The 16,708-nt window shown below is 47.0% G+C and overlaps 1 protein-coding gene across 5 annotated transcripts in view; it reads right to left on the reverse strand.

The window, feature by feature from the left end:
- LOC127001008 (uncharacterized) overlaps nucleotides 1–10,307 on the reverse strand; it is a 65,740-nt gene extending 55,433 nt beyond the window's left edge. For 4 of the 5 annotated variants that reach the window (XM_050865208.1, XM_050865199.1, XM_050865205.1 and 1 more), the window contains exon 1: nucleotides 10,161–10,307. The gene's annotated coding sequence lies outside the window, so the exon portion shown is untranslated. The remainder of the gene's footprint in view (nucleotides 1–10,160) is intronic. The other variant, XM_050865195.1, reaches the window with a different exon arrangement.
- Nucleotides 10,308–16,708: the final 6,401 nt, after the last annotated feature.

The following is a 16,708-nucleotide window of genomic DNA, read 5'->3' on the forward strand; positions in this document are numbered from 1 at the left end:
ATTGATATACATTTCCTTAAAATCTGAAAGAAAGAAATACGTAGTTAAAGACATCTGTTTCTTCTGTATTCACAAAGCAATATTGGTCTCAAAAAACAGAATGGATAACTCTTTCAGTCGCATGTGTTACACTATAAGTGTCCACCCGGAATAGAAATTATATTATTTTCAATAACAAAAGCAATATAATAATAGCAATATCACTACTACTACTACTACTACAACTACTACAACAACAACTACTACAACTACTACTACTACTACTACTACTACTACTACTACTACTACTGCTATAGATGATAATAATAATAATGATAATAATAATAATAATTAGTAATGACAATAAGAAGCGGTTCAAAATATAGAAATGCAGGATGCCTAGCAGAGAAAGGTAACCATAATTCTGAGCTCTTCTTTCCATACAGAGAGTGCGGACGAGCAATGCCATCCCTCATCCTTGCAGCCGAGGTCACGTCACAGCGATTTATGTGGAACTGCGTACACGAATATAATACAAAATCAGGCTGGGGCTCCTCATTCCCTCTCCCGCGGTGCACAGCGATGAGACTGACCGGTGGGAGTAGAAAATAGTAGTAGCAGGAGTAGTAGTAGGAAGAAGAAGAAGAAGAAGAAGAAGAAGAAGAAGAAGAAGAAGAAGAAGAAGAAGAAGAAGAAGAAGAAGAAGAAGAAGAAGAAGAAGAAGAAGAAGAAGAAGAAGAGAACTAAAATGAGAGAGAGAGAGAGAGAGAGAGAGAGAGAGAGAGAGAGAGAGAGAGAGAGAGAGAGAGAGAGAGAGAGAGAGAGAGAGAGAGAGAGAGAAGAGAGAAAAGAGAGTTAGAGGAAAAACAAGCCCGCGGAATCGGAACAAAGCGAAGAAGCCACAACAGGAAAAGGAATAAACGAATCAGGTCATCAGACACAAACTGACTAACTTTTTGACGAAGCCCGAAAAACAAGGGTGGCCAGGCTTAAGAAGGAGGAGGAGGAAACATGGAAACATGGGCGAGCAGGCAGCAGAAAGCCTGTTGACTCATTGCGAGGCTGCCTGCTTTCAGTGACTTAATCAGTCCGTCAGCCACGGGAGTGGCTTGCCGGAAGGACTGAAGCACTTTTGTACGTACTCGTGGGTACGCTTAGTTCACTCCCGACGCAGCAAAGTGACGGCCAATGCGATTTTTAAAGGAGTTGATTGTTTCCGCACTAACCACTCCTGCAGGAAGGCTGTTCCAGTGGCGGACGACTCTGTTCGAAAAATAACTCCTGCCGATATCCGTAAAGCATCGCTTGGCTTGAACTGTTTTACCGTTGTTTCTTGTTCGCAGGTTAGTTTGTAGCGTGAAGAGTTTGGAGGGATCAACATTGCTGAACTTGTTCAGGTACTTGAAGACTTGTATCTTGTCACCCCACAGTCGTCTCTTTTCCAACGTGAAGACGTTGAGTCGCTTGAGTCGTTCTTCGTAAGGTAGCGTTCTCAATGATGGTATCATTTTCGGAGCGCGTCGCTGTACTCTCTCGAGAAATTCAATGTCTTTCTTGTAATTAGGAGACCAGAATTGCACAGCGTATTCCAGGTGGGGTCTTATCAGCGACTTATATAATGATAACATAACTCCCGGCGTCTTGAATTCGAAGTTCCTCGCTATGAACCCGAGCATAGTGTTGGCTTTTTTGCAGGCGGACTTGCAATGATTTGTGGGTTTCAGGTTACTGCTGATAGAGACCCCGAGGTCTCTCTCCTGTACTGCCTGTAGTGATTCGCCAGGAGGAGGAGGAGGAGGAGGAGGAGGAGGAGGAGGAGGAGCATGAGAACAAGGAGTTTAGAAGATGAAGAACAAGAACGAGAATTACAATAAGAACAACCACAATAACATGAATGAGAACTGGTAAAGGAAGCAAAAGACGAAGAAAGAAACGTGGAAAAAAGAAAACCAGGGGTGTGGAGTCGGAGTTAAAAATTTCCGACTTCGACTCCGACTCCGGGAAATTTTAAGGTTGCGACTCCGACTCCGACTCCGGGAAATTTTAAGGTTGCGACTCCGACTCCGACTCCGGGAAATTTTAAGGTTGCGACTCCGACTCCGGGAAATTTTAAGGTTGCGACTCCGACTCCGGGAAATTTTAAGGTTGCGACCTGACCTGACTCAGGAAATTTTAAGGTTGCGACTCCGACTCCGGGAAATTTTAAGGTTGCGACTCCGACTCCGACTCCGGGAAATTTTAAGGTTGCGACTCCGACTCCGACTCCGGGAAATTTTAAGGTTGCGACTCCGACTCCGGGAAATTTTAAGGTTGCGACTCCGACTCCGACTCCGGGAAATTTTAAGGTTGCGACTCCAACTCCGACTCCGACCTCCCTACCCCTCCCCCTCTACTGCAAACCTTTTTTTTTTTAGGTGCTGCCTGAAGCGCCGGTAGACTCTTTTGAGGTCCTCTTGGACGGCCACAACCAGAGAATAGTTTTTGAACCGACCGAACCCGATAACTGCATTAGCTAGCCATCTCGCCCTCCTAACTTTATCTGATCTCCCATTCCTCAGTTACGTTAGTTCAAACCATGGTTGCCGATTTTGTTAAGTCTGTACTTTCTGTCTCAACTACATTTGGTATGTCGTTTTCAGGCCACCTGTTGACATATTTTCCTCCTTGTGGTTCCCATTCAAATGAAGGACGTATTTACACCACAAGAACGTCTTATCTGCCATTCCAGGACCTAAGTGTAATGGAAAATAGCTCAAGAAAGCCTACATGCGCTATAGGCAGGTCGTAAAAAAAAAATTCAGAACTACATTACAAGATAAATCATTACGTAAAGGAGTCGGAGTCGGAGTCATTTTTACTGACTCCGACTCCGACTCCAGCCAAAAGTAGCCGACTCCACCGACTCCGACTCCGACTCCACACCCCTGGAGAAAACAAAACAAAAACAAATGCAAGAACACGAATGAAGAGAAAGAAAACAAGAACAAGAAAAAGAAGAGCAGGAAAAGTAGGATGAGGAGGACATTATATGAGGCGACGTGTAGCTGACCTCTTCTCTAGAGTTACCCCTCCCCTTCCCCACGGTCAGTAGCCTATTGTCAGACGCTTCCACCCTTCACATCCACTATTTCCAAAGGCCGAAAAGGAGATCAGTCGGGTTCTAATGAGTGTTTTTTTTAGGTTCATGGTATATCAGAGCAGTCGAACTACCAGAAGTGTCATAAAACTACCCCTGGAAATGCCCCAAACTCCTACGAAAGCCTAGTCAAACATGTGTGTTTGGGTGCCGAAATGTTTGAGTATGATCCTAAGTCTCGTCCCCAGATGGCGCGTCGGTAGCAAGAACCAAACCAGCGTGATCTTGCCTTATATACTCTGTCTACCCTTCTTTAGTCCCTAATGTTGTTTTTTAATATGGAATGTGATCTTTTGGACCATTTAGCGTTATAGGCGGGGTTTGTTCATTTCTTTTAGCTTACATGTGTTAAGTTTTTGAATGTCACTCACGGGATAATTTTGGATAGCATTATTTTTTTTATTATTATTCCCTTCTCTGGTCCCTAGTATTGTTTTTTTTTTTTAACACGGAATGGGATCTTTTTGCACCATCAGGCGTTGTGGGCGGAGTATTTTCTTTCTTTGAGCTTACGTGTATTAGGTCTTTGAATGGCACTCACGAATAGCTTGGGGAAGGGTGAGCAGTTTCTTTTTTATATCTTTTTCTTCTTCTATGCTGACACTTTTTAGAGCTCGTCCTGCTCCGTTCTTTGCTTCGGCTGTTCCCTTGCCCGACACCATGATTAAAAAGAAATATAATGTTGAATGGGAGCAAGAAAAAAAACAGAAAAGGAAAAATGTAGGAATATAGTGTAGCATTAAATGAATCAAATCGAGCGTTGAATGGAAATCGAAAAGAGAAAGAAAGAAATAGAGCATTGTATTCAAGGAAGGAATCATTGGTGTTCAGTGGAATAAACAAAAATAGAAAAAAAAAGTGTTGAATGGGAATTATGATTAGCCGTAACCCGGACAAGAACGCGGGTCGAACACGGGTCATTCAACATGCAGTCAGCCAGTCAGCCAGTCAATCAGCCAGTCTAACCAGCCTTCCCTCCCCCCTCCTAAATCACCCCTTCCCCTTATAGCAGAGAGAGAGAGAGAGAGAGAGAGAAGCAAAAATCTGTGGCGCTGGAACTCAATATTTATTTTTTTGCGTGCTTCATTAAGTGCAGTCGAGGTTTTCCTGGGCCCGAGTATGGTGGAAGGGGGGGGAAGGCGAGGCTGCACGGTCTATTATTGATCATTAATTAATACCCGTCAGAAGTTTTATAAAAGCCAATTAACGTACTTTGACAGGCCATTTATCCCGACACAAGCTGATCCGCCCATCATCTCCTGTAATTTCAAAAGACCATTAGACCCGGTGATGCGTAACTGAATGGTGCCCTTGTTGCCTCCTCCTCCCCCTCTTCCTCCTTTCCTCCTCCTCCTAACCCAATATCCCTATCCTTCATCCTATTATTCTTCACCTCAAAGTCCTCGTGCTCCCTCCCCCTACCCAGCCACCCGAGCTCCACTTTCACGCCTCCTCCCCTGGTTCCTTCTCTCCGCCCTTGTGTCCTCCTGCCAGTCACCTCCACCTGCGCCTGATTACTCATTCAAGGGCCTCCTGTCAACAATATCCCATCCTCGCCTACCTGACCTTCGCCGCCCACACCTCACGACATGGCTCACACCTTAGTACACCTGTCTTCTCCTTTCCCTCCCAGCCCTCCTCCTCCTCCTCCTCCTCCTCCTCTTACAGGTGTCAAATCCGTAAAGGTGAGCTGTCTACCTGATTACCTGCGTGCGTGCTGGACTTTATCTTACTCTCTCGAATGCCTCCTGATTTTTTGTTGTTGCTGATAATGATACTACTACTACTACTACTACTACTACTACTACTACTACTACTACTACTACTACTACTAATAATAATAATAATAATAATAATAATAATAATAATAATAATAATAATAATAATAATAATAATAATAATAATAATGTACACCAAAGCACCTTATGATCACTCGACCGGTCACTATTACTTTTCGATGTGTGTGGAGGATGGGGAAGGGGGGGGGGGGACAGAGAGAGAGAGAGAGAGAGAGAGAGAGAGAGAGAGAGAGAGAGAGAGAGAGAGAGAGAGAGAGACACACAGACACAGACACAGACACAGACACAGACTCAGACTCAGACTTAGACACACACACACACACACACACACACACACACACACACACACACACACACACACACACACACACAATGCATACACACGTAGAAACATAATCTAATAGACAGACAAACAAATAGACAAACAGACAGACAAACAGACAGAGACAAACAGAGTGGACAAAAACGGACAGAGAGGTAGACACAGACAACAATAGAAACAGTCACACAGACCAACAGGCAGACAGAGACGAGACAGAGACCCATACTCACAAACTCCTCGGGGCTTACACATCCACATTTGGTAAGTCTTTCTTAGAAGTTGTGTGCACGAGTCTTTCCACGGGTAGTTTAATAAGCCTTATGATAGTTTGACAAGGTTTCCCCACCATGAGCGTAAAACAAGTACTCGTGAGAACCCGCATAATCTCCTTTGCGTAGTTGTCTGAGCTTTTCCATGGGTAGTTTTGTAAGCCTTGTGATAGTTTAACCCGTTCGCTGCGATTGGCACGGATTTGCCCTTCCCTGGTAGCCTGGTAACATAATATAGTCCCAGGTCTTTCTCTGCCTCTGTGGTGGACAGTGGAGTGTTTCCCATGTGGTATTGGTGTGCTGGATATACCCTCCCATGGTGTAGGACTTTACATTTTTCTTCACTGAATTGTAACATCCACTCTTTGCTCCATTCCAGTAGCTTGGTGAGGTCTAACTGTAGGAAATCCGCATTCAAGGGGTTAATGAGGTTTATGCACCATGAACCTCAATAAACACATATAAGAACCTGACTAATACCCTTTGTGTGGATGAGTGAGTATTGCCATAAGCCTAGTAATAGTTTACCGAGATTTCTGCACCATGAACGTCAATAAACACATGTAAGAACCTGACTAATACCCTTGCCGTGGATGAGTGAGTATTGCCATAAGCCCAGTGATAGTTTGACAAGGCTTCTGCACCATGAACGTCAATAAACACATGTAAGAACCTGACTAATAACCTTTGTGTGGATGAATGAGTATTGCCATAAGCCCAGTGGTAGTTTGACAAGGCTTCTGCACCATGAACGTCAATAAACACATGTAAGAACCTGACTAATACCCTTGCCGTGGATGAGTGAGTATTGCCATAAGCCTAGTGATAGTTTGACAAGGCTTCTGCACCATGAACGTCAATAAGCACATGTAAGAACCTGTTTAATTCCCTTTGCGTGGATGAGTGAGTATTGCCATAAGCCCAGTGGTAGTTTGACAAGGCTTCTGCACCATGAACGTCAATAAACATGTATAAGAACCTGTTTAATTCCCTTTGTGTGGATGAGTGAGTATTGCCATAAGCCAAGTGATAGTTTACCGAGATTTCTGCACCATGAACGTCAATAAACACATCTAAGAACCTGTTTAATTCCCTTTGCGTGGATGAGTGAGTATTGCCATAACCCTAGTAATAGTTTACCGAGATTTCTGCACCATGAACGTCAATAAACACATGTAAGAACCTGACTAATACCCTTTGCGTGGATGAGTGAGTATTGCCATAAGCCTAGTGGTAGTTTGACAAGGCTTCTGCACCATGAACGTCAATAAACACATGTAAGAACCTGACTAATACCCTTTGCGTGGATGAGTGAGTATTGCCATAAGCCTAGTGATAGTTTGACAAGGCTTCTGCACCATGAATGTAAAAAAGCACTCATAAGAACCCGAATAATCTTCTTTGTGTGGTTGTGTATGTCCATGAGTAGTTGCACGAGTCTAATGCTAATTTCACAAAGCTTCTTCACCGTGAACCCAAACACTCATAAGAACCTGACCACCAGCGTTGCCATATTATCGTACTCAAAACATTGCATTTATCAGTTCCAGGGCCCCAAACCTTCCTACCCGCACAGATAACGAGATTCCAGCTAAAGTAATCGTTAAAAGCATTACTTATTGGTGTTTGTTTGCGATAGGTGTGTCAGAAATCGGAAAATACGATGTGCTGAGTGGCTGAGTACGATAATTTGGTAACCCTGCTGACCACTCTCCCTTTTTGTGGCTTTTGGAAATATTTGTTGCGAGAGCCGAAAGCGTCTGAGAATACGGACCAGACTGACACACGGAGGGCAGCGGGGGCGGCGTGAGGGGGCTTGAGCGGGGCGGCGAGTGGGGCAAGGCGGCGCCACGGCGTTGATCGGGGGACGGACGTGCGTGAGGGCGTGAAAACTTAAGGGTTTCGAGGGCGAGTTGAAGGTCAGGCGGCGAGAATTAAACGCTTAAAGAGAGAGAGAGAGAGAGAGAGAGAGAGAGAGAGAGAGAGAGAGAGAGAGAGAGAACGGTGAAAAGAAGGGACTCTGGCGTAACAGGAGGGAAAGTTTGAGAGAATGGAAAGAAAACTTGGGATACTACGAAGAATATGGAAGCAGAGGAAGGAGTACGCGAAGAGAACAGGGAAAAGAGGGAACTATGAGAACTGAGATGGTAGTGGAGGAGGAGGAGGAGGAGCAGGAGGAGGAGGAAAGTAGGCCTAGAAAGAATCATTTGAGCGCCATTTTGAGTCGAGTGATAGTAAGATGTAAGGGTTCGAGGTGTGTGTGTGTGTGTGTGTGTTGGTGGGTGGGTGGGTGTGTGGGTGTGTGTGTGGGTGTGTGTGTTGGTGGGTGGGTGGGTGTGCGCCGCGTCGAGGGGGGAAATATTATGTTTTGAAGAAAATTTGTCAGCTAATTCAAGTTTGTATTTTTCGTTCGTTTTCGTTTTTTTGTTTTGTTTTTTTGGACAGAGCGATTTGATCCTGTCTTTCTTCCTTCCTTCCTTCTTTCTTTCCCTCCTTCCTTCATTCCTCCCCTCATTCCTTCTTTCCTTCCTTCCTTCCAGTCTTCCTTATCTCATTTCTTCCTTCTTTGTATCCTTCCCCCTTTCTTCCTTCCTTCCTTCCTTCCTTTCTTCCTTTTTTCCTCCCCTCCTTCTTTCGTTCCTTCCTTTCTCTTTTCCCTAATTTCTTCTTCCTTTCTATCCTTCTTCCCTCCTCCCTTCCTTCCTTCCTTTCCTCTTTTTTTCCTTCTTTCTGCCATTCTTCGTACTTTCGCTCCTTTCTTTTTTTCTTCCCATCCTTCCTTCTTTCCTTCCTTCCATTCATCCATTTATCCTTCTTTCTTTGTTTTCCTTATTTATTCCTTCTTCCCATCCTTCCTTCTTTCCTTCCTTCCATTCATCCATTTATCCTTCTTTCTTTGTTTTCCTTATTTATTCCTTTTTTCCATCCTTCCTTCATTCATTCCTTTCCTTCCTTCCTTCCTTCGTTTCTTCCTCCCAGCTGTCCATCCATCCATAACTTTCCTCATATTTCCTTCGATCCGTCATGTTCTTGGCATCAGCAACATCTCAAATTTCAAGCAAAAAAATAAAACTTCAAAAATACGTGTCGCCCTCTTGAAGTGACACCTTAACCCGTAAACATTAAACTGGTATCGATTAATTTCTTGAGCCGTTTTATACGCTTCCATCTCGCCCCTCTCGCTCACCCTCGTTTTCCTCACCTCCCTCGTGCGCCTTCCTCTCCTTCCCTTTTTTTTTCCACTCTTTTCCTCCTGTTTTGACTCCCTTTCTCTTCACACACTTTTCCCTCGCTTTCTTTTCCACCCCTCGTTTTAAGTTTTCTTTTTCCATTCTCTCAAACTTTTCCTCCTGTTCTACCTCTCTTTCACTACGATCTCTAACGGTTCCCACTTTTCCCTGTTCTCTCCGTTGAGACTTCCTTCTGTTTCCATATTCTTCGTGGTATCCCTGAGTTTCTTCCCATTCTCTCAAACTTTCCCTCACGCTCCGTCTTTCCTTCACTACCATCTCAGTTCTCATACTTCCCTCTTTACCCTGTTCTCTCCGCGTGCTCCTTCCTCTGCCTCCATATTCTTCGAAGTATCCCCAAGTTTCCCTCCTTCCGATTCACTTATACTTTCCCTCCTGTTCAGTCTCTACTTCACTACTAAGTTCTCACAGTCCTTTGATTTCCCTGTTCTCACCGTGTACCTCGATTCCCATTCTCCTATTCTTCGCAGTCTCCCTCACCGATGACTGGAAGGTGTTACGCCATCTCCTCACCTGGACCCACGCTCGTGCCTTCTGTTATGTCACGAGGCGGAAGGTGAGGAGGTGTCAAGTTCATGGTAAGCTACGACTTTCTCTTTTCCGGGACATTGTAATAAAAATCAAATCAGTATCAATGGTATGAATGCCTTTTGTAGCGTTAGTATTCACAGTGGACAGACAGACACCTGAGGGGATAAGAGCGATACGTTATATAACAAGAAAAAAATATAATAGCAATGTAAGGGTGAGGGCGTGGAGTAGGGAGAGGGTGCTAAGTAGGGTGTGGGGTCCGTAGGGTAAGGGTGGTGTGAGGTTACGTGGCTGGGAGTGTTACGGTGTAAATAGGTGGCCTACAGTGAAGTGCTGGGGATTAGGAACGGGAATGGTGAGGATATATAGGACAGTGTGAGTTGACATTATGAGGGCGATGAAGGTTAGTGTAGAGGAGGGAGAGGGGGAGGTCAGCCAGGGTGTATAAGTGGACTATAGGCATGGCACGTGGGTGTGTTGGGAGGGGGACAGGCTGCAGGGCTGGTGTACTGGTGTGGGTATGGGGTCTGGCCAGCACTTAAGGGTGGAGGGACGGGAGCAAAACTGTGGGTAGTGCTTGTAGGGGAGGTGTTATGGTTAGCAAGGAGGGGGAGGATGTATGGGTGAGGAAGGGTAGAGGTTAGCAGTGTGGGGGTCGGGGTCAGCACTGAGGGCAAGGGTGGGTGGTGGCAGTACTAGTGTTAGTAGTGGCGGGAGACTGACAGCATTGTGGATAGTGAAGGATGAGGGACAGAATGGAGGGGACGACAGACTGGGTAGAGACTGAGTGGTTGAGGCAGCGTGGGTAGTGTCGGGGCTGGCGAGGGGGGTGGGAGGGGGCGGGAGGTGGAGGGTTAGGGGGACAGGACTCACCTAAGCTGTTGCGTCGTCGGGGGCAGGAGGAGACGCTCACATGGGGTTCGGTCACCGCGCGCCGACCCACAAACTGTCGGCGGCGCAGCACCGCTCCGAGCGCCCTGGTTGCTGCCCTGGCCGCTTCTGCCCCGCTACTGTTTCTGGTGCTGGCTTCTCTGTCAGCCGCCCCCGCCCCCTCCCCGCCCACACCCCGCGTGGCAATGGGTGCCAGGAGCGGCGACGACTACGTGAGAGGGAAGCCCCGGGCACCCTCCTGCGGCGGCGGCAGCAGCAGGCCTGGGCGCGCCACCCCCCATCCAGCGGTGCAGCGGCGTCGGGGCTGGAGCCTCACCTGGGCAGGCAGCCACCCGGGCCCCCCGCGGCCTCCACCATCACCTCTCTGGCCTGCGGTGGGAGGGGGGGAGGGAGGGGGCGGGAGGTGCGTCACAGGTGGCGGTCGCGCTCAGCAGGTGGTTGTGGGGGTCCGGGGGGGAGTCAGATCAATGGTGCGGGGGGCGGGGGCTCTCAGGCCAGCGCTGCCTCTCTCGGCACAGCTGCTGCGTCCGTCTCCTGATGTTTGTGGCACAGGCCTCACCACCCTGGCCTGAGGTCACGAGTCACAGCAACACGGTGTGGTCAGGCCAGGTCACTGACTCACTAGAGTGGCTTTTCTGCGGCGCACAGGTGGCACAAGGCGGTCGCGCTGGGGTACAGGAAGGGAGCACACTAGCCCCCGCTTCTTCCTCTCACCTCTCACCTCAAGCTTCTAGACACGCATGGCATGGGGCAGCCCACTCCTCGCCCACACCGTCGCGCTTCTCCCGAGGTGAAGGTAAAGCTGCTCGCCGGGGCAGACAGCTAACGGCTGACGGCTGGCGGAGGGCGGCTGACGACTGACTCCAGGGCACGGCGAACCTCGGTGTGTCCCGTTCGGAGCGTTGTTCGTCCTGGACCAGGTGTTGTGGCGGCGGAGGCGGCGGTGGCGGCGACGCTGGGCGCTGACGGGTCTTGACTGCGACCTGAAACACGGCAACACACAGGCGCGTTAACAACACACACCGAGGGTACACACACACACACACACACACACACACACACACACACACACAAACACAAACATTGTTAAAGGAAACTTATTACGGACAAATACAAACTAAAGGAGAGGAAGTAATTCTCATATATATATATATATATATATATATATATATATATATATATATATATATATATATATATATATATATATATATATATATATAAAAATTGGTGTGTGTGAGGTGTGAGTGGAGTGTGGCAGTACCTGGTGCTGGCTCTGGGCCGGGACGTTACCGAAGGTAGGTGAATGGTACCTGACGTCACACGAAGCCAGGTGCGACGGTGCACGCTGCCTGTTGCCTCAAGACACCGAATTCTTCCTCGCTTCCCTTTTTAGCAGCGGTCTCTTTCTTCCACTTCGTTCGCTTCTCCCTCCTCCTTGCACTGTCTGATCATACTGCTAGTTTTTTTTCTTCTTCCCATCTTCCTTAATCCTCTTGCCATTACTTCGTCGTTATCCTACCTTCTTCCCTCCCTTCCTACCTTTCCTCCCTGATCTCCTACTGCTCCCTTCTGCCCCCCTCCCTTCCTCCCTCCCTCCCGTTTCATCGACCACTTGTTGATTTGCCCAGGTGGCGCATGCTCCCTCCTCCCTCCACCTCCATCCACTGCTCTCAACTTCCCTCCACGAGTCCTCCCATGCCTTCTACCTTCCCCTATTTCCCTCCTGCACACCCAAGCCCCTCCGGCCCCATACGTGGCACAGTTCCCTCGACAGCCACTCCGGGACACAGTGGGCCAGAACTAACCAAGACATGAGCTTTAAACAAACAGGATAATCATGGACTCATCAAAATATCCAGATACACACATAATCGTTCGCTCTCCTCCACCTTTACCACCACCTCCTCCTCCTCCTCCGTTTCCTCATCCTATTCTTACCCCTCCTCCTTCTCCGCCACTTGCCTCCTCCTCCTCCTCCTCCTCCTCCTCCTCCTACTCTTCCTCCTACTTCTCCTCTTCCTCCTCCTGCCCCAGTGTGCCTGTAGGTAGCACTAAAGTTGGCACTCCACGACCACCACCACTACCACCACCACATTCCTCTACAGCACGACCACTTCAACCACAACCATCACCCCCACAACCATCACCACCAACACCAACACAATCACCACCACTTCCGTTGCCTCCACCTCCACCACCACCAACAGCGTAATCACCACCACCACCTTCACATCATAAGATTATATCCACCACCACCATCACCGCCACCTCCAACACCTCCATCTCTCTCTTAGGACATTTCCCCCCTTCCACCATTTCTTAAAGATCTACCACCACCACCACCACCACCACCACCATCACCCTATTTTTCCCCCACTTTTACTCCTGTGCACAACAATCTCACACACACACACACACACACACACACACACTCGCTCACAACCACACCACACTCCTCCACCTCCGCACCCTTCAAACATCATCACAACTTCCCAACCGTTAATCATTGTGGATCACCTACCCTCATACCCCTTCCATATTGTTTTTTTTTATAGTTATTCCTAGTAATCATAATAAGTAAATTTTCAACTTAACGACTGCAATACCTAAATAAACCGATCGTTATTATTATTATTATTATTATTATTATTATTATTATTATTATTATTATTATTATTATTACACACACAATGATGACAACGACCCAAATAAATAAAAATCATACGTAATAAAAAAAATCCTCTCTCTCAGTCGATCTATTTACATATCTCTCCCATTCCCCGACTCACCGACGTACCGACCGACTCAACCCAGCTCCCTGTGACTCTTCCTGTGCCTGTATCCACGATCTGACTCCACCATACCCCCCCAAGACTCGTCCCAAACCCAAGGCATCGCTAGCGTCGAGTCCCGCCCCGGAGCCTGCCCTTGAGACTTGCCTTCATATATTTAAAGGAGAAAACGTGAGGAGGGAAGAGGTGGTGATGCGAGAGAGAGAGAGAGAGAGAGAGAGAGAGAGAGAGAGAGAGAGAGAGAGAGAGAGAGAGAGAGAGAGAGAGAGAGAGAGAGAGAGAGAGAGAGAGAGAGAGAGAGAGAGAGAGAGAGAGAGAGACGGACACACACGTACAGAAAAACAGAGAGACATATGGAAAATCAAGAATAGGCACACTTCCATACACACACACACACACACACACACACACACACACACACACACACACATACAAGAGGGAAAGAAAGCAGAGACAGGAAGAGATGAGACAGACGGTAAACGAGATACAGGGAGAGGCGAAATAAGAAAGACGTGTAACAAAGCGCAACCACAATGAAGGAAGACATAGATAGATGGTAGGAGGGCGTGCTACAAGGAAACCGATAAACAAGAATAGGATAAAGGTTTCTAGGAGCGTATGTGGAGAAACAGAGGTGACGAGAGGAGGCGCATGGCAGAGGAAGGAATGAAGGACTGAGGGCAGAGGAAATGACAACAGGAAGGCAAGGAGATGAGGCGGGGGAGACGAGGGGAAGAAAGGGCGATGGGAGAAAAGATGGCGATGTGTTATAGATAGACAAGGGGAAAGATGGAAGAAAGGGAAGATATGGAGAGGTAGATTAGATAAGGAAGAAAGAGAGGAACATTGAAGAAAGGATGGTGATGCGAAGAGACAGATAAGAGGAAAGAAAGATGGATAAAAAGGGAAACTAATGACACAGGAAGATAGAAAGAATGAATGCCGATGCGAATAGAAAGAGTTGCAAGAAAGGGAGGATAAGGAAAGATAGATTAGATAAGAAGGAGAAAGAGGAAAACGGAGAGAAGGATGCCGATGCGTGATAAATGGACAAGGAAGAGAAAGAAAGATGCATGAAAGAGATGACGAGAGGTAGATTAGATAAAGACGAGGAGAAAGAAGGCGAAAGAAATATGGTAATGCTTGATAGATTTATTTTTATTTTTATTTACGTCTTCGCCTGTAGCCCCGGTAGGCTTTCTTCAGGGGCCTAGTGGTCGGCCCAAGCCTGTCATGGCGCAGGCAATTTTTTCATAGTGGCGCCATTTATGCTTGGCTCATGCTGCCCCCCAGAACTCATTCTTGATTCACTTGGACGGTTTCTTCTAGAGTCCGGGTTGATGGGTGGTCTTCAGGACAGTATGTGGGTAGTCTTAGGCCACTCAGGGGTGACTGTAAAACCCCAGGTGGTAGCGGCCGGATTCGAACCGACGTCGTCCATGGCCCGCACGCTAACCACTCAGCCACCGCCTATCCAGGGCGAGAGAGAGAAAGAGAAAGATGCAAGAAAGGGAAAATAACAAAAGGTAGATTAGATTAGGAGGAGAAAGAGGAAGAAGATGAGGCAAGGAAGACGAGAGGAGAAAGCAAAAAGGAAGAGGGAAAAAACAGTGAAGAGGAGGAGAAAGGAAGAGCAACAGACAGGGATGCAGGAAAATAAAAATAAACACAGAGGAGGGGAGATGAGAGGAACATATGACAGGGAGGAAGGGGGGAGAAAACACAGAAGAGGGGAAAAAGAGTGGAAAAAAGAGAGGGCAGCAATGAAAAATACAAAGGAAAGGAGAAGAGGGAAAAAGAAAAACACAGGTGAGCAGGAAAAGAACAGTGGGAAAGGGAGAGAGAGAGAAAAGCACCCAAAACAAAAGCTAAGGAGAGGAAAAAAAATAAGAGGAAGAGAAAGACTGATAGTGAGACAAGACAATAAATAACAAAAAAAAAGGAAGAAATATACAAAGCGGAGGAAAAAGACGTAAGGGGAAGAGGAAGGACGGAGAGAAAGAGAAGGAGGAGGAGGATGAAGGGGAGGAGGAGGAGGAGGAAGAGGGGAGGAGGAAAAACTGACAAAGAAAAGGGGATGGAGGGTTGATACACAGAGAGAGAGAGAGAGAGAGAGAGAGAGAGAGAGAGAGAGAGAGAGAGAGAGAGAGAGAGAGAGAGAGAGAGAGAGAGAGAGAGAGAGAGAGAGAGAGAGAGAGAGAGAGAGAGAGAGAGAGAGAGATCAAGGTGGAGGATGAAAGAGAGGTAAAGAAGGGGGAGGGGGGAGGGAGGGGGGGCAGGAAGGAAAGGGACACGAGGGAACAAGGAAAATGCTGTGACACGGTAAATCGATCGAAAACAAGAGATAAACGCGACCTGTAAATCCTGTTGTTTACAAATTTGCCTTTACCGATACACCTGTGGGCGACGGGGGGCGGAGGGGAGGACGAAGGGGGATAGGGGGAGGAGGAGAAGGGGTAGAAAGGGGACAGAGAATACCACAGAGACCAAAATAACAAAAACAAGATTAGCGGAATAAGTAGGAAGTGGTGGTGGTGAAGAAGAAGAGGAAGAAAAACGATAAGAAAACGATAAGATAAAAACAATACAAAGAACGAGAAAAAATAATAATAATAATAATGATAATAATAATAATAAACATAAGTAATAATGCTAATATTACCAAGATTATTATCATTTAATTATCATCAAAATTAGCACTATTAACATCAATATTATTTATCTGTAATTATTATGAGAGCAAAAACCAATAGTTGTAGTAGTAGTAGTAGTAGTAGTAGTAGTAGTAGTAGTAGTCGTATTAGTAGTCGTATTAGTAGTCGTAGTCGTAGTAATAGTAATAGTAGTAGTAGTAGTAGTATATGGAAATGAGGAGGAGGACACGGAGGATGTGGAAAAAAGGAGGTAAAGGATTAGGAAAATGAAAACGAGAAGAGTCGGAAGACGCGGAAGAAGGAGAAGGAAAAGGAAAAGGAGGAGGAGGAGGAGGAGATAGATGAAGAGAAGGAGGAGAACAGGAGGAGAAGGAGGAGAAGGAAAAGGAGGAGGAGAAGGAGCCAGAATGCAGGCGGCAGGTAGCTCCGTCCGCTCACCTGTTGCGGGGGTTGGTAGGAATTATTGATCAGCCCCGATATGAAGGGCGAAGGCGTGTGGGTTGGGGAAACTCTTCTCGCCTTTCCCACTTGGCCTCCTCCACCTCAAACCCGACACTACAACAATAACACAACAACAGCACAAACACGACAACTGCCCCCCCCCCCCTCTATACCAACACTCCCTTACCTCCCCACCACCGACTAACTCCACCTCCTCCTCCTCCACCTCTTCCTTCTTCTTCCCGCGTTTCTCCACATCCTTCCAGCTCAAAATCACCGTTTCTACAACAACAACAACAACATTAGTACCACAACCACTACCTTCCACCAACACCCTCTTCTCTCCCCACCACCGACTAACTCCACCTCCTCCTCCTCTTCCTCCTCCTTCTTCCCGCGTTTCTCCACATCCTTCCAGCTCAAAATCACCGTTTCTACAACAACAACAACACTAGTACCACAACCACTACCTCCCTCCAACACCCTCTTCTCTCCCCACCACCGACTAACTCCTCCTCCTCCTCCTCCTCCTCTTCCTTCTTCTTCCCGCGTTTCTCCACATCCTTCCAGCTCAAAATCACCGTTTCTACAATAACAACACTAGTATCACAACCACTACCTTCCACCAACATCCTCTTCT

Source organism: Eriocheir sinensis, chromosome 2, assembly GCF_024679095.1.
Source record: "Eriocheir sinensis breed Jianghai 21 chromosome 2, ASM2467909v1, whole genome shotgun sequence".
Classification (NCBI taxonomy): domain Eukaryota; kingdom Metazoa; phylum Arthropoda; class Malacostraca; order Decapoda; family Varunidae; genus Eriocheir; species Eriocheir sinensis.